Source organism: Bos javanicus, chromosome 20 (genome assembly GCF_032452875.1).
Source record: "Bos javanicus breed banteng chromosome 20, ARS-OSU_banteng_1.0, whole genome shotgun sequence".
In the NCBI taxonomy this organism is placed as follows: domain Eukaryota; kingdom Metazoa; phylum Chordata; class Mammalia; order Artiodactyla; family Bovidae; genus Bos; species Bos javanicus.
Window position 1 is genome coordinate 58,630,828 of NC_083887.1, and position 26,071 is coordinate 58,656,898.

General features: G+C 44.1%; 1 protein-coding gene and 1 non-coding gene across 5 annotated transcripts in view; one reads left to right on the top strand and one right to left on the bottom strand.

The window, feature by feature from the left end:
- The window catches only part of TRIO (trio Rho guanine nucleotide exchange factor), a 362,510-nt gene that overhangs the window by 260,400 nt on the left and 76,039 nt on the right, over positions 1-26,071 (bottom strand). The window lies entirely within an intron of this gene.
- Positions 3,013-3,084, top strand: TRNAC-ACA (transfer RNA cysteine (anticodon ACA)). Its single transcript has one exon. It is a non-coding gene; the product is annotated as a tRNA-Cys (tRNA).

Genomic DNA, 26,071 nt, shown 5'->3' on the forward strand with positions numbered 1-26,071 from the left:
GGAGAAAGAAGAGCTGAAAGAAGAAACCAACAGCGTTAAGAATCCACCTTTAAGAATCCACCTGCTGATGCAAGAGATGCAGTTTGATCGCTGGGTCAGGAAGATCCCCTGCAGAAGGAAACACAACCCACTCCAGTATTCTCGCCTGGGAAATCTCAAGGACAGAGGAGCCTGGGGGACTACAGTCCATGGAGTTAGAGAGTCGGACATGACTTACTCAACAACAACGCTTCCCTATGGCTGCTCTGCAGAAATGGTTGGGGGAGGGGGCAGGACGGGGTTGAACTGGGGAATACACAAGGCTTTGGAGCTGGATGAAAGGGCGATATGTTGGGTTAGGATGGTCTAGGTCCTTAACACTCAGAGCATCTCCATCCTTAGAGCCAGAAGAGAAATGATGGCTTTGGACCCACCTGAGAAGCCAGCCAGAGGTGGAGCCAAGTGAGGCGAAGCCAGCCCATCTCTGTTAGTCCCTTCCCAGGTCCCCACAGCTCAGTCAAGGCAGCAATGAGATTCTACGGACAGACTTGTTATTTTAAAATACTGACAAAGAAATCAAGCCCGTGTACTTCCCAGTCCTGAATGATATTAAACCGGAGAATTTCCACCTACTTTAACACCTACTTAATCAAGTTTTAAACTTCAGAGAGATATGACATAGCTTTAGTATTGTTGATCCTGTGATTAACATTTTATTTTCTATTATAAAAAGGCATTCTGTTTATTTTGAGCTTTCACCCTCTGATTTAAACTGTTGCAAGGGATACAATGAAACAGTGTTTACAACTGCTTATCAGATAAGAGAGACTTTCCAAGGTGGGAGGGAAAGAAAAATTTACAAGGTATTTAAACACACCAAGGATAATGACTGCTTTTCTCATTACATTATTAACTGAAAGTTACATTCCAGAAGGATCAAGCAGTGTTCACATTCCATTCTTCTGCAGCTTCGATCTTCTTCTGTCTGGAATAGACACCAAATATATTCACTTAAGGGCTTTCCTGGCGGCTCAGATGGTAAAGAATCCGCCTGCAGTGCAGGAGACCTGAGTTCGATCCTTGGGTTGGGAAGATCCCTGGAGGAGGGCCTGGCAACCCACTCCAGTATTCTCACCTGGAGAATCCCAGGGACAGAGGAGCCTGGCGGGTTACAGTCCATGACGCTGTAAAGAGTGGGACATGACTAAGCAACTGTGCACAGCACAGCGCATATTTACTTAGAAGAGCTGATGCCACAGCCTGTATCATTTAATGAGAATGGGGGTCATCTGGCACAGTGGGCTTTAAGAGGTCTAACCCGTGACTGGCGAAACCACAGGCCGGTAGTCATCCTGGATCCTGGAGCACTCAGGCCCCCCAACCCCAACCCCGCCCCCCACACCCTCTGACACTCAACCTCCTCAACGGCCTTGGTGTGTGCACAGGCGGAGACGGCCTTACAATTGGTTCTAGGCGCACAAACAGCCGGCTGCTGAGGCTGTCGGGTCACACCAGGCGGCTCCTCCAGGCCGAGGCATCGCCCATTCATTCCAGCAGGACTGTTCCCAGCTTGGGCCAACACACATCATCGTTACACGATGACACGCGCGGCTCTTAAGAAAACACGGTTTCTGTTAGCAGCTGCCTCAAAAATAATCTAAGCCCTTCTTTTCTTCATTCAGAAGTGGAGGCGGGGGTGTCCCCCACCGAATCAGAAACTTCGTTGTCACAGAGAAAAGACTGAACCATTTGAAAACTGTGCAGATCCCATCACGCACATGCGGAAAGAATGTTCTAGCTGAAATAGGAAGCACCAGTGAAAGAAGGCTCAGATTTCTGGGGTTTACCAATGTACAAATTATGCCAGTGTTTTCAACAGGTGCAAATGAGCTCTCACAAAAACCACATTTAAACACCATGGACAAGCGGGCCTAGGACAGGACAGGGTGTGGATGTCAGAAGCTGAGAATGGCGAAAGTTACACAGAAATAGTATCAGAGACGCGTTGGACAAACGCCCTCATCACTGACCCAGAAGATGTGCTTTTTCACAAACTTTATGTCAAGCAATAGTTTAGTGTCTGATACAGGGAGTTTTGTACAGGCAGCATTCAATGTTAAAATACTCAACTTCATATTGTCAAGTGAGTAATGCATCTCAGGTTATATGTATGGTAAATGTTACTAATATAGAAATTATATGGAGTTTCTACATTTCTGGTATGTCCGGATAAAATGTCCTCAGTCATAATTCTAGTTAATATCTTAAAACTATTGTCACAGCACCAACCAAGTTTCTCACAAAAATTCTTTCTCTTCAAGATTTACAGAAAGGACTTTAGGATAAATATCAGTTTCTGAACTGACTAAATAACTGAAGGATTCTAATGGTAAACCTACTGACTTCACAAAAGTTAATGGAAGGACTGAATGAGCTGACAAATATGCTTATAATTTTATGGTTTTGATCTGAAAAATTACTGGTTTGCATCTGTGTTTTCCAGATGTAAGGAAACCTTCCCTTAAAACTAATTATGACTTAACAGTAATTTGGTAAAATTATACTTTATAAACAAGTTGAAAAAAAAAAACAAAACAACTCAACTTCAAGCTGACTCCTGTGCACACCCAGACCTCATACTTCCTGTGCGTCCAGCTCTGATGACTCTAAGCGCTTAGAAGAGCCGGACCCAGTCCTGATGGAGGTTACAAGGCAGGCTGATTTCTAGCAGCTGGCCTGAAAGCCTAGTCACTAGTATCAATTCTGTAGGAAAACATGTTCTAGAATATGAATAACCAGTTCAGGAAAGTTGGCCATAAGCTGGCTCTAAGTATTCTGCGTGCTACTGTGAAAACGCAGCATCTCTGAGAGCCTTGAAAGAAAGCATCGATTCCCATGTTCTCTCCAATCTCAGAGATGACGCTCGGCCTTTCCTACAGCACTGCCCCACTTACAATGGACCCATCTGAACCGCTGGCCAGAAATCCTATACACTGCCACCCTGAACACTGTATATTAAAAAGGCCATCAAGTTCCCTGGTGGCTCAGATGGTAAAGCGTCTGCCTACAATGCAGGAGACCTGGGTTCGATCCCTGGCTGGGGAAGATCCCCTGGAGAAGGAAATGGCAACCCACTCCAGTACTCTTGCCTGGAAAATCCCGTGGACGTAGGAGCCTGGTAGGCTACAGGCCATGGGGTAGCAAAGAGTCGGACACGACTGAGCGACTTCACTTTCAGTTTTCTTCAGGATGCATTCCCCAAATGAGCAACTTTTCAAAAGCAAAAATCACCATCGTCATGAAAAACAGGTTATATATTTTACAGTGTTAGGATCTATTTACATGAAAGAAACATCAGGCCCTGTGTTAAAGTGCTCTGTCCAGAGGCCTCAAAATTTTTGCATGATGTTGTTACTAACTAATGGACCCGAAGCATAAAATGCTAAGTCAGCTCCCCTCTGACAGGCAGTGACTGAGCTGTGCAGCCGAGCAGGTCCCATGCAGGACCTGAGCCACTCTTTCCTACGAGCCATCCTCTGCCGCCGTGGTCCTTCTGTGTACGGTGATACTAGCTAGCTCGTGGAACAGCAAGTGGAAGTTCAGACAAGGCCTCTACTTTTTTTTTTTTTTTTTAAGAAATATCTCCTATTTGAGGAATTCGGAGGCTCTAGGCTACTAGCAGGCCTAAACTGAAAACTAATCATACAAGACAAAAACTAATGAAGAACGTACACCATTAAGGGGGAAAAAACCTCCCAGCACACAAAAGTCAATATGGTCTTTTAATGCCCCTAATTATTTTCATGACATACATTTTCCTAATAAATGTATGAGAAAAGCAAATGCTGGGGGCGGGGGGGGGAAGGCATATGGCTTAGAGCCACCTGCTGAATATTTTTTTAAACCTAGATACTACATTCATTATAAAACACTGTGTTGTCATTAGCATCTCTAGCTGAAGTAAAATCATTTTCTAATTCAAGAGATTCTCATAATGAAAGTGTCCATTATGGTAGGTACATGGAAACTAATCAAGCACTACCAACATAAAGGAAAACCATCCACAGACTCTGGAAGCTGAGAACAACTTAATGGGGGTGGAGGGAAGTTAACTAGGATTGAGGAATATAGCCTTGAAGCCAAGCTAAAGTTCTTTTGGTTGGGGGCAGGCAGCGCACTGCTTCCAAGATCTTAGTTCCCTGATCAGGAATTGAACTTGGGCCCCTGGCAGTGAAAGCCCCGAGTCCTGACCTCTGGACCCAGCACGGAAGCCCCAAAGTTAAACTTAAAAAAATAATAACTCTTTTTCTTTCCTAAGATGTGGGCTGAACCTTGAGGAATGAGGGTAAATGTGAATGAAGAGGAAAGGAGAATGGGGGCCAGGGCAGGAACAGGGGTGCCAACACCCCAAACACTGTAGGGAATGGAGAAGCCCGGGAGTGAGAGCCACAGCAGGGGTCAACCCCCACCCATGCTCCTCCCCACCCCACGTCCTGGACTTGACCCTGTGGCCGAGGGAGGGGACCTGCCCGGCTCGTCACGGCGTGTCTGTCCTGCAAGCCCCTTGAGCTGGGACTCAAGGGCAGGGTGATGCAAGGCCCACCTGTAACTCACCTTTCCGAGTGGACAGCGAGTTCACAGGGGGTGGGCTGTGTCTCCCATGACTGGTTTCCTCTCCCACAAGGCAGAGGATGGTGGGAGCCTAAGTGTTTGCTGAATGGCAATCAAGGAGTAGATAAAAAGGTCCCACACGCTATGAGGGCTTCCTCCTACTATTCATCTGTGTGAAAGAATGGCTACGGAAGCAGAAGCTCCTCTCTGCCCAGCAGACAACACTTTCTTTTCTTCTTCTGAAGCTTCCCCGAAGGGAAAACCATATCAATTTTAATCATATTTACAAGCATAAAGATTGATCAGACTTCAGATTTACATCAGATTGGTCTCCTATGTGTTCCTTGTTAACCCACAATCTAACAAAGACACACAGTTTGAGAGAGGAGAGAGATTTAGTGTTTTATTATATATAGAGATATATTCTCGTTGTTACGGACATATTAATGTAATGGAGAAAAGAACTTTCCATCAGTCAGTTGAAAACATCAAAACATCAAAGAGAACAATACTGTGGTTAAGAACATCATTTGGAGTCCAAGCCTGGCTTTGTCACTTAAGGAACTGTGTGGCTTTGGATAAGTCACTTAACTCCTCTGATCTTCAGTAACCACATCTGTAAAAGAGTACATCGCCCCCTGCAGTGCAGTAATGTGGATCAGAGTTAATACAAGTCAAGAGTTCAAGCCAATGCCTGGCACATGCTAAGCAGCATAAGGGCTGTGGTTGGTTAGTGTTATTATTATTACGAAGGATGTTGGGATAAAATAGTCTACTTTTAATTATGCAATTTAATATTTTAATAAAAATTATAGCACTCAATATATTGCACTGCTACAAAAAATACTCCCAGCTTGCATGGAATATAATTTGTCCCACACTTGGCATGAAGAGGCTTCACTACTAATATGACTAGCACATCCTAATGTGTTAAAGTGGAAGCAAATAAAATTATAGCGTGTCTGGGCCAAGGGAAGAAATAACCTAAAATGATCAAATACATGTTTAACTGTTACTGCTTTGCCTTCTTCAAGTCGTGTTATTTAAAATGAAGAAACAGAATGCAAAGAATGCTTAAAAAAAATCAGTTTTAGAACTGAAAAGTTTCCTATGTCCAACAATATAAAAATCAACCTATGGAGAAGGAAATGGCAACCCATTCCAGTATTCTTGTCTGCAGAATCCCATGGACAGAGAAGCCTGGTGGGCTACAGTCCATAGAGTTGCAAAAAGTTGGGTGCAACTGAGCACACACGCACACGATGTATAATATATAATTTGTACTGCTGTGTAAAGCAAACAAAGATCTTTCTCAAAATACTGCGTATTCAGTTCAGTCACTCAGTCATCTCCGACTCTACAACCCCATGGACCGCAGCACGCCAGGCTTCCCTGTCCATCACCAACTCCCGGAGCTTGCTCAAACTCATGTCCATCAAGTCGGCGATGCCATCCAACCATCTCATCCTGTCGTCCCCTTTTCCTCCTGCCTTCAATCTTTCCCAGCATCATGGTCTTTTCCAATGAGTCAGTTCTTCGCATCAGGTGGCCAAAGTATTATAGCTTGTGAAGTGAGTGAAGTGAAAGTCGCTCAGTCATGTCTGACTCTTTGTGACCCCACAGATTATACAGCCCTTGGAATTCTCCAGGCCAGAATACTGGAGTGGGTAGCCCTTCCCTTCTCCAGGGGCTCTTTCCAACCCAGGGATCAAACCCAGGTCTCCCACATTGCAGGCAGATTTTCTACCAGCTAAGCCACAATTATAGCTTAAAATAACACAAAAAATAAGCCGATAGTAGGAATCAAGTTTCAATTAAAGAATGGGTTCTAAAAACTGTTTTTAAAGTACACAGTCTAAAGTCAAGACCAACAGCCTGTTCTCAGACTGCTCTCCCCCACCAAAAAATGAAAGGGTTACTTGCTCAGTTGTGTCCGACTCTTTGCCACGCCATCAACTGTAGCCCACAAGGTTCCTGTGTCCATGGGATTCTCCAGGCAAGAATATTGGAGTGGGTTGCCATGCCCTCCTCTGGGATCTTCCCAACCCAGGGATTAAACTCGGGTCCACTGTTCCCAAGGAACACAATAAAGAACAGCCTGAGTACTTGTGTTACTAAGTACACAAGTTAGCTGAGTACCTGTGCACAGATTTTATGATCATACTAAGTGATTAATAAAAATCACAAAATCTGCCTACTTCATAATTTCTACCTGGTTTCCCTAAATTGGTATTATTTAATTACCTGTTATGACATACATTAACTATGAATTCGAATATGTATGAGACAGGCCCCAAACAAGGCCTATATTTGTAAGTTAACATGAAAGAAAGGTCTTGGAAAATACTCTTCTTTGAATAAAGCCCTCAAACTGTTGTAGCACTCTTCACCAAAAATAAGCTCAGTAGGCAAAATAAGCTTCAATTTAATAATGACAAACAATGAAAAAAAGACAAAGAGCTGATTTTGTTTTCTTTCCACGTACTGAAATGCATCACTCCCTAAAAAACTACCACCAGCTCTTTAATCACTCACACTCTAGAGACCCTAGAAGAACTACTCTTAAATAAAACTTTTGTTTCACAGTTTATGAGAAAATAATATACATTTCAAGCTTTTACATATTATATCCAAAATGGATTTTGCAAACAGCTCTAATGAAGACATCCCATCTCAACTATAAAAAGGAGGCGGAGTTGGGGGGGATTAGAAAAAATACAAGTTTAACATCCTCTCAAATTCGGACCAATTAACAGAACTGCAGAATTTTATCAGATACTGGTAGCTGGGGTCTTGTTCTCTATGACTTGGAACTTTTCACCTTCAGTGAAACCCAGGTAAGTCCTTCTTTGCTCCTCCTTACCCTGCCCCTCACCTCAAAGTCCACAGAAGAACCTCCCACCCCTCCCCTAAGAAGGCGTGCACACAGCCGCTGCCTGCAGCTGAAAGGGTTTTGGAAAATGTCTGGCTGCTTAACAGATGCTTGGCTTGGATTTCCTCCCAAATATGTTTTTAATGCTGATAATGCTTGAATGCAACTGTTCACAGCGCGGGAACGAGTGAGGGGAATGAAAATGTGCTGTTACATAAGGAGAGGACGGGGGACAGACTCAGGATAACAGCTTAGTGAACATTTTACAGTAATTTTCACACACACACCAGGCCTTCCCGATCTTCCTGCCACTGAGAACCCCTCCTGCTTCACTCATCCCCACTGTGAGGCTCATGGTGAGAAAGCCTCTCCCCTGTGAACTGCATTTAGTAGATAAAAGCTGACCCTGTTTTTAGAAATCATTTATCTGTTAGAATAAACTAATGTAACCACATCACATTCATAAAAGCAAATAAACGTCATGCTTCATTTAGTTTCTAAAGCCTTATTCCAGAAACCTGTATGATTCCTATTAACTTTTATTATTACTATCTGAAAACTTGTCACTCACAGACTAAAGACAAAGTCCTGAAAAATGCCAAAACTTAGCTTTCAAAGGAAGAAGGGCGAGGCAAAGACTTAGGAAGGAGTGGTCAGGGAGAAAGGGAAACAGAGGGAACGTTCTAGATGGAAAGCTGGGGTCTTGTTGAACAGTTCATAAATCACATGTAAATTACATCAAAATCAGGAAAAGACTTCTTTCTGCTCCTATCACTGTTCCCTCCCCACCCCCAAATAATCCTTCTATTCAAGTCGTCCCAACTTCATGAAAACTTTCCTGGGATTCGGCGTGGGAGGCGAGCGCCTTTTAGACCCCAAACAGTTCTTCATCCACTCGGTCGTGTTTGTTGAACTGAAATTTATAATTACACTAGGAATTTCATAGTTGTGTATGTTCCTGTATATTCCCCTCCAGGAAAAGTGAAGGCAGACAATGGTGGAAAGAAAAGGGTTTTCAGAGGTGGCTCAACCTGATCAGAATTCAGTTCTGCAGCTGGGCAGCCTTGGGCCTCAGAGTCCCCATCTGTGAAATGGGTGGCACCTGATGGAGTCAGGGGGACAGAAGAGGGAGACCAATTCCCATTCAAGCACCCGGTGAATGTGAGTCAGCTATGTGCGGATTCACTACTTGACCAAGCTCCTCTGTCCCTGGGATTCTCCAGGCAAGAATACTGGAGTGGGCTGCCATTTCCTTCTCCAATGCATGCATGCATGCTAAGTCGCTTCAGTCGTGTCTGATTCTGTGGGACCCCATGGACAGCAGCCCACCAGGCCCCTCTGTCCACGGGATTCTCTAGGCAAGAATATTGGAGCAGGCTGCCATTTCCTTCTCCCACTCCTGAGTCACTGCATACAATTCTTATCCTGTACATTTCAAGCAAGCACAGAGGAGGAATACTAGCTTAATTTTGAAGAACCCTCACACAAGCACTGAGAAGGGCTGGGGGCGCTGTGGGGCATGGGGTACCTCCTAGCCCCATGTAGGAGGTACTGCTAATCAGAAGACAAAGTTACAAAATAATTGTCAGACTTACCATCAAAAACAAGTACGTAAGCATAATTTGTTAGAATGCCATTTATATATTCTGAAATTATTGACAGCATAATACTTTAAATTTTAGTATTTTTACTGGCTATTCAAAACACCCTGGCATTCTATTCTGCATTGCACGTCTACGTCAACTTGAGGTTATGTGTAACCTCCTCCCACCCTGTCAGAGAAGGCAATGGCACCCCACTCCAGTACTCTTGCCTGGAAAATCCCATGGACGGAGGAGCCTGGTGGGCTGCAGTCCATGGGGTCGCACAGAGTTGGACACGACTGAGCGACTTCACTTTCACTTTCATGCATTGGAGAAGGCAATGGCAACCCACTCCAGTGTTCTTGCCTGGAGAATCCCAGGGACGGCAGAGCCTGGTGGGCTGCCATCTATGAGGTCGCAGAGTCGGACACAACTGAAGCGACTTAGCAGCAGCAGCGTCCCACCCTGTATGAAGACCGGGTGAACAACCCAAGCATTATCATCACCATCTTCAGCATCGCCAATTACAGAATCGATCCCATCAGCTGGCGACTCTCCTAATCCTACCAAGTGCCTCTTTGTCTCCGTGTCTTCTGTGTGAAAACAGAGGTTTTGCAGGGGTTAAGTAACTTCACTGGTTAAACCAAGAAAATGCAAACCAGGGACTGCTCAGCTGCATGCCTCACCGTTCAAGACGAAGCAGAAAACGCTGCAGCTGTGCTCCCAGGCTCTTCACAAAACTGCACTAAGACTAACTTAAAGGACCACTTTATGAATTATTTGTTTACGTTGAAAAAGAGCATAAAAAGTTATAGTAAAAGGACCGTAAAACAGTAAATCCTCTCTTCACCACAGTCCTGAATCACAGGCACACCCAGGAGACTCTCATTAGAGGCTGAGCTGAGACACTGACTTGCCCACAGGTGCTACGACCACCCCCTCCACCGGCCGCAGGAATCACGGGACATGGTACACGCGCTTCCACATGGGTGACGGAGCGCTGACCCCAGAACCAGACTTACTGACTTCTGCACCACGTGACTGGGATAGGCCCCACCCCTGATGTTATGGTTTTAAAGTAATGAGCGAATTAATGAGAGGGTTCAAATCGGCGGCATCATAGAGAACACTGAGTGCTTTTCTTCCCTGCAGCTAATTACCTTCTGACTCACAGAAAGCCCTTCCCTGCGTACAGGGAGTCAGTTTACCTCCAACACCTGTCAGCACCCTCTCCAAACACAAAATCGCTGAGCGTTTTTCTAGTTTTCTGCCTGTTGACATTTGTGACATGCCCATTATTTTAAGAAATCCGACCGAAACTCCACTTTCTCACTGTAAATATCACCCAGCACCTCTGACTTCTTCTGAACATTATAATCACTTTAAAAGCCACAGAAGATAAAAAGGGAAATGTATCTTATATAGCTCTTCCTACATGTGCCATTGATGATACACAAAGTGATGTTTTTAAGGAAATTTTGCCCAACAAGTAATAACAACACTAATTGCTAAGAAAAAAGAGAAATAGTTGGGCCATGAATTCTACTTCAAATTATAGCAACCTCTAAATCAAAACCAGCTAAGTAGGTCTGGGCTCAGCTATGTAACCAGTTTCCCTTTCTAATATTTAACTATCCAGTTAATGACCGGTATTACTGAACAACAAATCATCTATTGGTCAAAGGGTCTACCGGACGGAGATGAAGTTGCTAAGTTCGGGCACCCGTCGGGCACTTTAAGCACCAAGCTGGTCGATGAGCTCAGTGACCTTGCAGAGGGATTTATGTCTTCAACTGTGTGGCGTGTTTACTTCCATCTGTGTCAAGGCTACAACTGCTGATTCCCACCCAACAACTGCTGGAACAGCAGGTGGCTGCACCATGTGTGTGCATGCATCTCTGGCGTGCCACACAGGCCTATCCATGCTCATTCTGATTCTCTGATGTTCCAGGCAACGGGCTGGCCGTTTGCTCCCACGCCCCACCTCCCACCTCACCTACAACGCCACGATGTAATGGCCATACCTAGCACTTCCCAAGCACTCTATCAGCAACCACATTAGGACCAAAGGAATGTAACTCTGGGATGCTGTCAGAGGGAAAAACAACTCTGTGATATGCTGACAAGCAGGCAGGCAGGGGTCCCATCCTGCTCACAGCAGCTCACGCACCAAGTGAGTGCCTATTGCCGTCAGAGAGAGGCCTAGAAACTTCCCTCTGAACACTCTTCTCAACTTGTGACACAGGTTGTCTTATAGGCAAGAGATTAGCTCAACAGGTGCCTAAGGCTTGGACGGGACGAGAAGGCCATGGGGTGTGGGGTTTCTTCCTGGTGTTGAAGATGTTCTGAAACTGACCATAATGACGGTTGCACAACTCAGCAAACACACTCAAAACCCACTGCACCATATACTTGGAATGGATGAGTCTTACGCGACGTCAGCTATATCTCAATAAAGTTGACACACACACAAAAGTTGTTGGGAACTTTTTACCAAGACATTCATAAATCATTATTCTGTAGCTGATTACTAAAAGCATGATCTATGGAACAAATGAGCGGTCACTTTGAATAGATATGGTATGGTTATTTCTTCTCTCCTAAAAGCACAGTTTTGGTACATACAATAGTAACTAAAATAGGAATATTTACCACCTTAGCCAAATATTTCTCAGGAGGAATAAGTGCATATATTCAAGTTAAGGATTCCTGGCCCAACAGCTCTGTTTGACACATTGAACAGACGGATGGCTACTTACATACTCACACCTTTGCTTTGGCAAGTAGTTGATTATAAGACTAAAGTCTAAACACACAGGTTTCATACTTAAAACAAACTTTCTTCATAAACTTTTTGTTGTATTAAAAAAATACAAACATTTTAAGATTTTGAACATTTAAAGAAAATACCTTAAATCATCATTCAAGTTTTAGTTTCTAGGAACTCTCCCTGCTCGAGTAAAAAGCTTTATTTAAACAGCCTTATCAAAGGCACCACTTTTTGTTGTATTAAAAAAACACAAACATTTTAAGATTTTGAACATTTAAAGAAAATACCTTAAATCATCATTCAAGTTTTAGTTTCTAGGAACCCTCCCTGCTCGAGTAAAAAGCTTTATTTAAACAGCCTTATCAAAGGCACCACAAGTCACCACAATTCCATAATATTTGGACTTTCACTCTGAGAAATCACAGTTCAATAAAATTAGCTTGGTTCCTACCATAAATCATTTCTTAAATAGGTGATCTACCTAACAGGCCAGGTCAGTCAATTCCACCTTCGGTTATATCTTACGTTTTCTCAAAACTGTTTAGTTTCATCAGTGAAACCACAAAAAGCTTACATCCCTTGCCTAAAAGCACTTGAGAACTTTCCTGTGAACTCATCCCACAAATGTATGTTTGCAGATTAGAATGGGTATACATAAATGCTTAAATTTCATTTGTGGCTTTCACATTTTGGCTCTGGAAGAAAATTTTTTTCCTCTTTCTAGATTTCCAGTTTGCATAACTTAAACCTCCTTTGGACGCAGTAGAATGATCACTGGTCAACTTCTCACCCTTAAATCACGAAAAAGTATTATATTTTATATAGTTCTTTACAGTTTTCAAAGCATGTACCAAACCTGCTGCTGCTGCTGCTAAATCACTTCAGTTGTGTCCAACTCTGTGCGACCCCATAGACGGCAGTCCACCAGGTTCCCCCATCGCTGGGATTCTCCAGGCAAGAGTACTGGAGTGGGTTGCCATTGCCCTCTCCAGTACCAAACCTAATTAGCTCATCTAATGACTAAGTCATCTAATGACTAATCTCAAAAACGACAGAATGATCTCTGTTCATTTCCAAGGCAAACCATTCAATATCACAGTAATCCAAGTCTCTGCCCCAACCAGTAACGCTGAAGAAGTTGAAGTTCTATGAAGACCCACAAGACCTTTTAGAACTACCACCCAAAAAAGATGTCCTTTTCATTACAGGGGACTGGAATGCAAAAGTAAGAAGTCAAGAAACACCTGGAGTAACAGGCAAATTTGGCCTTGGAATATGGAATGAAGCAGAGCAAAGACTACTAGAGTTTTGCCAAGAAAATGCACTGGTCATAACAAACACCCTCTTCCAACAACACAAGAGAAGACTCTACACATGGACATCACCAGATGGTCAACACTGAAATCAGATTGATTATATTCTTTGCAGCCAAAGATGGAGAAGCTCTATACAGTCAGCAAAAACAAGACCAGGAGCTGACTGTGGCTCAGATCATGAGTTCCTTATTGCCAAATTCAGACTTAAATTGAAGAAAGTAGGGAAAACCACTAGACCATTCAGGTATGACCTAAATCAAATCCCTTATGATTATACAGTGGAAGTGAGAAATAGATTTAAGGGCCTAGATCTGATAGATAGAGTGCCTGATGAACTATGGAATGAGGTTCGTGACATTGTACAGGAGACAGGCATCAAGACCATCCCCATGGAAAAGAAATGCAAAAAAGCAAAATGGCTGTCTGGGGAGGACTTACAAAGAGCTGTGAAAAGAAGAGAAGCGAAAAACAAAGGAGAAAAGGAAAGATATAAGCATCTGAATGCAGAGTTCCAAAGAATAGCAAGAAGAGATAAGAAAGCCTTCCTCAAAGATCAATGCAAAGAAATAGAGGAAAACAACAGAATGGGAAAGACTAGAGATGTCTTCTAGAAAATTAGAGATACCAAGGGGACATTTCATGCAAAGATCGGCTTGATAAAGGACAGAAATGGTATGGACATAACAGAGGCAGAAGATATTAAGAAGAGGTGGCAAGAATACACAGAAGAACTGTACAAAAAAGATCTTCACGACCCAGATAATCACGATGGTGTGATCACTGACCTAGAGCCAGACATCCTGGAATGTGAAGTCAAGTGGGCCTTAGAAAGCATCACTACGAACAAAGCTAGTGGAGGTGATGGAATTCCAGTGGAGCTATTCCAAATCCTGAAAGATGATGCTGTGAAAGTGCTGCACTCAATATGCCAGCACATTTGGAAAACTCAGCAGTGGCCACAGGACTGGAAAAGGTCAGTTTTCATTCCAATCCCAAAGAAAGGCAATGCCAAAGAATGCTCAAACTACCACACAATTGCACTTATCTCACACGCTAGTAAAGTAATGCTCAAAATTCTCCAAGCCAGGCTTCAGCAATACGTGAACCGTGAACCTCCTGATGTTCAAGCTGGTTTTAGAAAAGGCAGAGGAACCAGAGATCAAATTGCCAACATCTGCTGGATCATGGAAAAAGCAAGAGAATTCCAGAAAAGCATCTATTTCTGCTTTACTGACTATGCCAAAGCCTTTGACTGTGTGGATCACAATAAACTGTGGAAAATTCTGAAAGAGATGGGAATACCAGACCACCTGACCTGCCTCTTGAGAAATCTGTATGCAGGTCAGAAAGCAAGTTAGAACTGGACATGGAACAACAGACTGGTTCCAAATAGGAAAAGGAGTACGTCAAGGCGGTACATTGTCACCTTGCTTATTTAACTTATATGCAGAGTACATCATGAGAAACGCTGGACTGGAAAAGCACAAGCTGGAATCAAGATTGCCGGGAGAAATATCAATAACCTCAGATATGCAGATGACACCACCCTTATGGCAGAAAAGTGAAGAGGAATTAAAAAGCCTCTTGATGAAAGTGAAAGTGGAGAGTGAAAAAGCTGGCTTAAAGCTCAACATTCAGAAAATGAAGATCATGGCATCCGGTCCCATCACTTCATGGGAAATAGATGGGGAAACAGTGGAAACAGTGCCAGACTTTATTTTTTGGGGCTCCAAAATCACTGCAGATGGTGACTGCAGCCATGAAATTAAAAGACGCTTACTCCTTGGAAGGAAAGTTACGACCAACCTAGATAGCATATTCAAAAGCAGAGACATTACTTTGCCAACAAAGGTCCATCTGGTCAAAGCTATGGTTTTTCCTGTGGTCATGTATAGATGTGAGAGTTGGACTGTGAAGAAGGCTGAGCGCCAAAGAATTTGTGCTTTTGAACTGTGGTGTTGGAGAAGACTCTTGAGAGTCCCTTCGTCTGCAAGGAGATCTAACCAGTCCATTCTGAAGGAGATCAGCCCTGGGATTTCTTTGGAAGGAATGATGCTGAAGCTGAATTGCAGTACGTTGGCCAGCTCATTCGAAGAGTTGACTCATTGGAAAAGACTTTGATGCTGGGAGGGATTGGGGGCAGGAGGAGAAGGGGACGACAGAGGATGAGATGGCTGGATGGCATCACTGACTCGATGGACATGAGTCTGTGTGAACTCCGGGAGTTGGTGATGGACAGGGAGGCCTGGCGTGCTGCGATTCATGGGGTCGCAAAGAGTCAGACATGACTGAGCAACTGAACTGAACTGAATGACTAAGCGCAGCCTATAAGATAAACACTTGTACGATCTGTAAGTGTACAGACCTGCAGAAACCAGGGGCTTGAGAGTCAAAGGTGAGACTTCACCACTTACTGGAGATATTACAGGCAGGAAGCCAGAATCAAATCCAGGTCTTCCAGCTGCATTTGTTAAAAAGATCTGATCTATTTCTAGAATTTGTTAGTTTGTGTGAATGAATTAAACTGTATTATAAGATGCTTAAAATATACTTTTAAAGCATCAAAAAATTATCTGAAATGTTTTACAAGTAGCAAAATATACTTCCTAGGTTTCCATTATATTCTTTGACTATGCCTTGTGAGAATGGATAATACTGGCTGGTTTTGCTTTGTTTTTCAGAAATACCATTTTCTCCCTTAATTTCTTAAAATATTAGAGTTTCCTCAATATTCTTTAGAGAGGTCTTCATTATTCATTAATACTTTACTGAGATCAAATTTTCCAAATTATTGGAATATAATTTAGGGTAAAGTAAAATCTCTTTTATATACTTTTTATAAACTACCATTTAAAAAGAAAAATAATATATTTAACCTAAAACAAACACTTTCTTATCAATATTCTCCATTATACACATTCCCTGAAAATAATCTAGCTTGGTAGATGAGAGCATACATTTTTTTTAAAAAATAGCCATTTCAGATCTTTTTACAAACAAAGTGCTTTTAAATGTCCCACAGCTCTGTTAAATGACCTGACGTGACAATTCACACATCCCCCTTAAGAGCCTGATGTATCTGCTTCCATGAAACAGACTAAATACATTTCGCACTGCAATCTGCAACCATTGCAATGTTTCCTTTTATTTGTACATTTAAATCTATAGTTGGAAGAGAAATAATTTCCACTATTTATTTCACTCCCTACACTATGCCAAATGTGATTTTTCAATAAATACAGATATCAGTATATTTCCCCCACCCAGCTGTGGGGTACATCTTCCCCCAAACAGCTACTGAGATGACAAATGGGCTCACAGGAGCTATCTGTCTCTGACCAGCAGCAGGCTTTTCACCAGCATCGCAGGCAGCCTCACGCTTCAGAAGGTTCAACGTGACACGGCAGATACCACCACCCACAGCAGAGCCAAAGCAGCGTTTCACCTGCCCAAGGGTCTGGCCACCAACTTCTACGGTTACAACTGCCCAGTTCCCCTGTTTATTGCCCAGCTCATCTAAGTGCCAATGGTGAACTGTACCTTTTTATCCTCTGCCATTCATTCTACCTCTGAAACTACAAGTACTTCTCTACAGGCTTAAAAGTAGTTTGTCCATGGCATTGTGCCGTCATTACATCCTTTGTACAGGAAGTAACCTCATCAACATTCTCAATAAGGACAGAGAGTAAATCTTTTAGGTGTATCTGGTGGAGAGGGGAAAAAAGAATTAACCAAGATCTTTTAAAGGGATAGAATAAATTGTATGTTATTTCTACTCTACCCAGAGATAAGGGAGGGAAGGAAAAATATTTACTAAAGGATGCAAGGGGCAGTTATCTGCTTCCTGGAGAACTTAACAAGCCATCATTTCAGGATGGTGAAGTCTTAAACCGTGAACTGGCATCAGATTTCAATCACAGCCAAGCCCCAGCCTTTCTGACCAGGCTATTCCCCACCCTCCCCTATAATTCAGAGGCTTCAGCTTTCTGCTCAGTTGCTCACCCCTCCCTCTAAGACCCTAGCACCTCCCACACTCCACACGGGGCTCTGATCCATCCAGGATCCCATCCCATCCCAACCCCAATCCCACCAGGAGCAGAAGTTGGATTAGTTACTTAGTTACTGCCTCTCCCCAGAGCCTGCCCCAGCACCCCGCTGCTGGAAGTACAACAGGTCCTTACGCCTGCTGATCCTATGACGTGTAGAAAAATCGATTAGTAACTCCTTTCTAAAATGTCTTCATCCTTTTGAAAGTCTCAATTTTGTGAATTTCTGCAGTATACAGCATACATTATGTAAACAAAAACACATACCTATACTCATTTACTGATATATAAATACATACTCACTTCTGCTATCCAAATAAGTACTCATTTACTGATATACTTACATATTGATTTCGTGTTCAATTTTTTTAAGTGTTTTCTCCATGACTTGAAGGATGCACACCTCTCTTTCTACTCCATGTGTCACACAGGACATGGGGGTATAAACATCCACTCATTCATTTAATAAGTATGTGTTGTACACCCACTGGGTACCACGTGCCATTCTAGGCAATGACATTAGACCAGTCTTGCCTTCACCTCATTGAGCTAAGAGTCCAGGAAAGCAGGCAAGCAGCAAACAATGAGGGCCACAAGTGCCATCGTGCAGCATGCTGGAGACTGTAGGAAGTTAATGGGTCATGGTGGGTGCGGGCGGGGGAGGGTGTAGAGGTTCAGAAACGCCTAGCTGCCAACCAGTCCATCCCAAAGGAAATCAGCCCTGAATATTCACTGGAAGGACTGATGCTGAAGCTGAAACTCCAGTACTTTGGCCACCTGATGTGAAGAACTGACTCATCTGAAAAGACCCTGATGCTGGGAAAGATTGAAGGCAGGAGGATAAGGGGACAACAGAGGATGAGATGGTTGGATGGCATCACCAACTTGAGAGACATGAGTTTGAGTAAGCTCTGGGAGTTGGTGATGGACAGGGAGGCCTGGAGCACTGCAGTCCATGGGGTTGCAAAGAGTGGGACACGACTGAGCGACTGAACTGAACTAAACTAAACTGCCAATATCTAAGGTGAAACTTAAATGATGGTTAGAACTTAACCAAGGGTCGGGTAAGGAAGACGTGTTCACTGCAACCAGAAAGAACAGAGGCTGGAGGCAGGTGGGTATGTCTGTCTCATTCAAGGACCTGAGACAAGCCCAGTATGGCAGAAAGTATGCAGTCAAGGACAGTGGCAAAAACGCAAACTCAGGCTCCTACAAGCCACGTGACCTTGACAAGCACTCTATATTGCTCATCTTTACAGTCTAGCACTAATAAGAATAGCAAGACCTACCCTGGCAGGACTGTACTAAGGATTAGAGAAGATAACTTATGTACCTCTTATCACGGGGGCTGGTGGCTGCTGCTGCTAGTGCTATTATAATTAAGTCCTTATGTTCTCAAACCTTTACACAGAAAGGCAGAATCTTTGCCTGAATGATCTTGCACATGGGGATTTCTTAACAAGTATTTGCTTCCCTTGGGCCCCAAAACTATCTATGATAGTACGAGTAAATGGTGAGGAAAATACATTCAATCATGGGTTTATGCCTGTATAAGACCCTCCAAAGGGAATACAAGTCCCCAGGAACTCCTATTAAGAGTCCACAATAAAATATTGTGGCTCAGATGGTAAAGAATCAGCCTGCAATGCGGGAGACCTGGGTTAGATCCCTGGGTCAGGAAGATGCCCCTGGAGGAGGGCGTGGCAACCCACTCCAGTATTCTTGCCTGCAGAAGCCCCATGGACAGAAGAGCCTGGAGAGCTTCAGTTCATGGGGTCGCAGAGTGGGACACGACTAAGTGACTAAGCACAGTGCAGAACAATGAAATATATTACTTTCCCTATCGCTGCATAATAAAAGCTTTAAGTCACTGTGTTGTAATGGCATTCTGTTCTCTCATACCTGATATTCTAACCGTATTATTATATTAAACTCATAAGGGCAGAGAATGGAGCTGGGGGAGTCTCTCTCTACCGCTGCTGCAGAGAAAACAGACAGAAGAGGCTCCCAGACAGAGATCTGCTCAGGAGAGCAAGACAGGCCCAGGAACAGGTGCCAGCAGCAGACTTTCAGTTCAACCCCAAGGAAATACCTTCCCATCACCGACTGCCTGGAGAGTCTGAGAACAAAGCGCGTCCATGCTCTGGTCTGAGAAAATTAAGTAGTGATTATGACTCATTACTGCTCAACTGTGAAATCCATAAAAACCAACTGATGATAGCCAAAGTTGCTTCATAAAATAGAACCTTGTTTCAGACACCACGGCAGTTCACACCTCCCCTCTTCCAACCTACACTTTCATACTCAGATTCACAGAGCTTCCGAGGATTGGGCATGCAGGAGGGAAGGGAGAAAGCAAGAGGCCACCCCTGGAACTGGACTTGTTCGTGGGTCACATGCAAAGTGAGGGAGACGCTGCTGAAGCCAAGCGCTGATGACACAGCTAGGCCTTTCAACTGCTGAAACACGACAGGGAATGCGAAGACCCTTCTTTGTTCTTCCTTCCTTTGTAACATCTACCACCACAGGCACGGAGCAGGCTTTGGCAAGGAATTCAAAAGCACTATCTTGCAAGCTGAATCCTCAAGCAGCAACCCCCATGAAAGGTGCCATGCAGGCCACCTACAGAACCATGACCTGCAGGACGCTGTACTCCACCACTTTCTCTCCAGCCCTCCAAAATTTTTTAAAATCAATAGGGAAGGGAGTGATACTGGGAAAGTACACTGCAGTGTTTGGACCGCTATTGGTAACAAATTATTTTCAACACATCTTATAAATGATAAGACTTAGCAGTCTGTTGGAACATCAAGACAAGAAAGTCTACCTAGAGAACAATACAAAAGAAAAAGGAGCAAGTAAAAATGGGGCAATCCAGGGGAAGAGGGGGTGCAGAAGGGAAAAGGCAGAGGAGGAGACCACAAGAAGAGGGGAGTCGAGGCTGGAGGAAAACAGCTCAGCAGTTCTGAGGAGACCCGGGCAGGGGGTCAGCGGCGCTCTCCACAGCCCACCCCCCGCCCCTCGGAGCACAGCCAAGTGCCAAACCAGACGTCGACCTCCTCTGTGACTGACAGACTTCCCAGATCCTCACTGCCCATGCCTCTGTTCAATCCAACATTTGGAAATCTGCAGAAATCTGCAATTGTCACAAGGATGGAGGGACGATATTGGCATTTGGAGGATAAAAGCCAGGAATGCTGGACAGACTGCCTGTGACAGCACACCCCCCACCCCAACACACACACAAACCCATCATTAAGCATCTTGCTGGGCTCTCCAATGTCTTGCCAGATATTCAAGAAGGTAAATATCCTCGGCTTATAACCTAATTCCATTTCATGCATACATAGATACAACTCGGGGGGGCACCACATTTTTTAAGAAGAACAGCTATCCTGTAGAAGGAGGAAATCTCTACTTTGGCTTGGAAATATACCAAGGGCTGTTCCCTTCAGAAATCACACCACCAGCAGCCATGTGGCTTGCAATATTTGAGTCACCGGCACAGCATATCAGGGGCAGGTGGCCTCCAGGGACACCTCCTGCTCATGGAGACCATACACCGGTGCAAGGACCTGCAAACATCACCATCTCTTCTGGGGGGCTGCTCCCACAGCGTGATGTGAAGACTGACTGCCAGTCCACAAGTTCATCAGCACCTCTTTGCACTCAGATAAGGAGTTTGTTCTGCTGACTTTCTTTTTTCCACGGCACGACTCAGGGAAGGGAGCTGCTGAGGGTCTTACAGACACACTCTGTCCCAGCAGACCCGCACTTGGGTACCACTGTTCTCGTCACACCCCAGCATCTGCGCACTTAACACAAGCTTGCAAGTTACGTTTATCTCATTTCTATTAGTTAGAGTGTTGTTTTGATTTTTAAATTATATGGTACTTACATTTCAGGATAGGATAGGGAGCATGACACAGTATATTATAAACAGGGAAACTGGGTCTGCAGGAGTTAGGAACCTCCCACTGCTGTAAAGGAGGAGAAGAATCATCTGGATCCAACCTTGAACACTGCCTTTCTAAAAGTACAGGGGAACCCATCAAAGCAGGGTGTGATTACCTGGGCTGTTCCAAGGTAACAAACCTAAATGAATCTCCTGGGGTATGTCCAAGAGGCCGTCCATCAAGGTTCTACAGTTTCACTTCATTTTAAAGTAGCAGAGAAAGAAAGAGGGACTGCCTCTCTTCCCAAATCTTAAGACAAGACTGCAGGAAGGGACTGGAAAAAGCCCCCTGGGACAAGCTCATTGGTCCTGAATATGCTTCTAAGCCATAACTGTGGGGCCACGGAGCTATGACACAGACCATATGGGTCCACAGAGGATATTCACAATCTGTCACTTACTTCTGAATCAAACATTCCCTGATACGTTTTGTTTTTAACTTAAATCTATTTTAAATACATAAAGTCTATATGTCATAATCAATATTATAACTAAAACCACATGGGGGATGTCTTGGACAAGCAGGACAGTTTGAACTTCCTTATTAAATCTGTCTTTATTTAGTCTCTTGGACTTCATGAATATACACCTAAAATTTCTTGTCCAGATTTCAGGCTGACACAGCTTACAATTAGAATGACTTGACCCCATCAACTATAATTTGATACATACAAACAACATTCATAAGAGCGAAAACTTTTCTACCAGGTAAATTGCTCTAAAGTCAAAACAGTTCTGTAAGTACAAGTGGTGATAAAGCAGCTATCAATTTCATTCTAAAGAGCTTATTCAGACTGACGGGACCTGTGCCCGTGTAAATTACCTGCGGTCAAGTCTACATGCAACCTCGCGAAAGCCCACACGACTGCAAGAAAGCAGGCGGGTGCAGTGCGGGGAGGTTCTTCCAGTCCTCACCAGCCTCTGCGCCTCAGAGCGCGGGGCTGAGTGCTGCTGTCCGGACACGGGCGCGCTCTCCCGCATTCCTGGGCCATCTGTCCTCTGGTTCCCAGTCCACACGCTGTCAGCCACAGGCCCACACACTCAGATCATCTGTCCACTTCAAAAATAGCTCCTGCTCAGGAACGCGGTGTGGACCTGGGGAAGACTAAGCGGGAAATAGTCTCTGGTTCTGGCCACTCTTCTCGTAGTCACAGCTGTCAAGAGGGGGCTGTGCCCTGACACACACACACACACCCGCCACAGCAGAGTGAAAACTCCGGGAGCAGAGAACTACATTCAAACACACAGTTTCCTCCCAAACCTAACCGGGTACTAATGAAAACAAACCCTTTTCTTCTTTTTCCTTTTTGGGGGTGGAGGTGGGGGTGGGGTTTCCTCCATTCAGCAATGGGCATCAGAAACCCGCGATTGTGGGGACAGCGCTCACTAACCTTCCCTCACACGGGCCCCCACCCTCCCTCTGAATTCCAGGGGAGCTCAGATAGCAATATTAGAAGCCTTGATTATGAAATACTTTGCTAACTATTAATATGAGCTGTAGTCGTCGTGAGTTTCAAATACAACAAATATATTAGCAACACTGGATTCCAATTTTACTCTTAGGAGATTTTTCCATCAGACTGAAGAACTAACTTTATTCTTATGCTGTAACTTCTCAATGGAGACTGAAGAATAAAGTTAAAATTGTTTCCCTAAATTTCCTATCTACACTAAACAAATCAGGTGTTAGAATCATATCATATGACTTAACCCTTTTAATGCAATTTCATCACATTCCAAACAAGGTGAAAACCATGCGGGGCTCTGGGCATCACACACACAGACACACACACACACACACACAGGTCTTCCTCTTGGCATCACACACACACACACACACACACACACACACACACACGTCTTCCTCCCCAGCCAATCCCTCAGAGGAAGGTGTCTGATGCTGGCCACTGCCTACAGAGCCCAGAGGAACACAGTCCTGACACAGATAGACACAAGAACATCCTCCCTGACCAACTGCATAAAACAAAAAAAAATCCAAGTATGCCACTTAGTAAAATAAATTGGCAATCAAAATCCACAAGTGGGTGGGCAGGGGGCTGGGGGGGGTGGTGGTAGCCAGCAATGGGGTCTCACGGGAATCAGTGATCCAGACAAGGATTCCACTTCACACAGCACCAAGGTTAAGAGGGTGTTGTTTCCAGACTTTCTCCTCGGGCCATGATTTATAGAAAACTTCCTCCTTTTAATTTTCCAAGTGGCAGTCTTAGAGTCAGTTCCCCTCCCTGGAGGCTTTAAAGGGAGAATGACCAGAATGCCTGAAATTCCTCAAGGATGCCAGGATGGAGGGGTGTGAGCAAAAACCTGGCCTGAACACTGAGAGCTTAAAGTGATGCAGGGACTCCTATTTCTGTCTATTTTCCCCAAAGGGTCTCAACTCTTGGCCTTCCCCATCCTGAGGACACTCACCCAGGCACCACACTCCCCTTCCTGACTCCTGCCCCTAAGCTTCAGGGATGTGGGAGGAGGCTGGCAAGAGAATTAGCCATTCCCTCTGGAGAAGGAGGGTCTCTGGGAACACCCCTGTGGTGCCTCCACTGCCTCGTGTCAGCCCCGTTAGAACAAGGCAGGGCCAAGGCACAGACTTGGTAGGTTAGTTGTTTCAAGGAAGACATCCCAATTCACCAGCTTCAGGGCCAATGTCAGACTTAATGCTCATGACTATTAGAAATCCTGTGGTTTACAGATATAGCCTCCTATAAAAATGTAGTTTGGAATAAACAATATTTTGCAGAAGGAAACTCTTTCTACAGACCCTTTCATCTGGATATGCCTGACCTCAAAAATTAATGCTGTGATTCCTGCTTTACTAACTTGGGGCGACCTAACCAGCCACCCCGGTGAGACTGCTCAGGACCAGAAAGCAGGAAGAAGCCGGCAGAGCCAAGTTTTCAACCTTCACAGGGTCTCCTTAAAACACACCTGAACTAGTAGCTGGCGAGTCTGGAATTTTATAGGAGAAAGGGCTAGAGGTTCTCCTCTCCTCAACTGCTGACAGCTGTCAGAGAACATCCTCACCCTCCACTCACCAAATAACCCAAGAGACTAGAGGGACTAGAACTTTCTAAGTGTCATGAAGCCCCACCCCACCCACTGGGAGGAGTCAGTCCAGTCTGAGGGTCTCTGCCCAGGGTCAATCCGGATCCCTCTGTACGTCCCCAGGGCTGGCCCAGAAGTAAACAGTGCCCTACCCTCCCTGACCACCAACCTCACCTGCCAACAAAGGTCCATCTAGTCAAAGCTATGGTTTTTCCAATAGTCACGTATGGATGTGAGAGTTGGACCATTAAGAAAGCTGAGCACCGAAGAGTTGATACTTTTGAACTGTGGTGTTGGAGAAGACTCTTGAGAGTCCCTTGCAACTGCAAGGAGATCCAACCAGTCAACCCTAAAGGAGATCAATCCTGAATATTCACTGGAAGGACTGGTGCTAAAGCTGAAGCTCCAATACTTTGGCCACCTGATGCAAAGAACTAACTTATTGGAAAAGACCCAGATGCTAGGAAAGACTGCGGGTAGGAGAAGGCGGCTACAGAGGATGAGATGGTTGGATGACATCAGTGACTCAATGGACATGAGTTTGAGCAAACTCCAAGAGATGGTGAAGCATAGGGAAGCCTGGCGTGCTGTGGTCCAAGAGGTCGTGAAGAGTCAGACACGACTGAGCGACTGAACAACAACAAACCATTTTGACCATGGTGTTACAGCCAACAACTCCACAGTGATTCTCAACAACTCAGTTAACACTTAAGGAAACTCAACGCTTTAGGTAATGAGTGGGGTGATGTCACACAGAAGCACAGAGCTGCCTCCAGGCTTCCATAAATTAAGCGAACTGCTAGGAGCTGTATAATGGACGCAATGATACAGCACAAGCCCTTCCTTTCCTAGAAATGAGGAAGCTGAGGCTAAAGATTTGAAAATCCAAAGACGGATGACAGCCGTTCATTTTTACAGGCTTTACTTGAAATGCACGCATGTCATATGCATTTAACATAATGTTTCAAACCTGACCTGTTCACACAGTTAACACTGGTAGGTTATGCTTTTCCTTCTTTTAAAAAGGGGTTGTACGTCCTGGTTCTCAATTCTTTATTATTCTTCCAAACCTGTAATTTCTATTTCCAGGTCAATAGTTATCTACTTCCAGGCCAGATCCTTTCATTTAGGGTCAAGTCTCCAGAAAGCAACTCAATGACATTCATGTATTTGTCAGCTGAAGTTTTTTCAGCTCTGAGATCCTTCTGCCATTTTTCTATAAAACTCATTTACTATTTGTTTTGTGTTGCTGACTAGCCACATATAACTCATCCATGAAGGCAAGTAGCCATCCATCCTTCCAAAGTGACTCTCCATCCTTTAAAAACTATGTAAAGTCAAAATGTTTCACATGATGCTAACATTACAGACTAGGTCATCCTCAGTGGAACTGTTAATATATTCTTCACTTTATTCTGTTTTCACTGAAAGACCACAGGTTAACTGAGCTACCCGCCACCCCTCACTCCAGGAGTAACCCAGTGTTGTAGAGTAATTTATAACTGATTAGTCTGCTCCATTTAAAAAAATTACTTTAAAAGACAAATGCTAAAAAATTCTACTTGAAACAAACAATACATATAAAGTTAATCTGAACATAATGTAGGGTTTTAGCTTCATGTACTTTCTTATTCTTCCACAAAAGTTTCTTCTTCCACAAAAAAAGTCAAGAAATGGAAAACAGACAAACATATGAAGATTAAACATGTAAATTTTCAAAACAGAGAGATGACTGAGATATGATTTAGTAGAATAGCAAAGAAATACAGCTGCAACCTCTAGTTTTGGAGAAAAATCTTTTACCTCCAAATACTACTTTTAGGCCAAATGTGGGTGCTGCCTTTATTCAGGTATTCTCTGGGATGTCAAGCAGAAGGAGTAA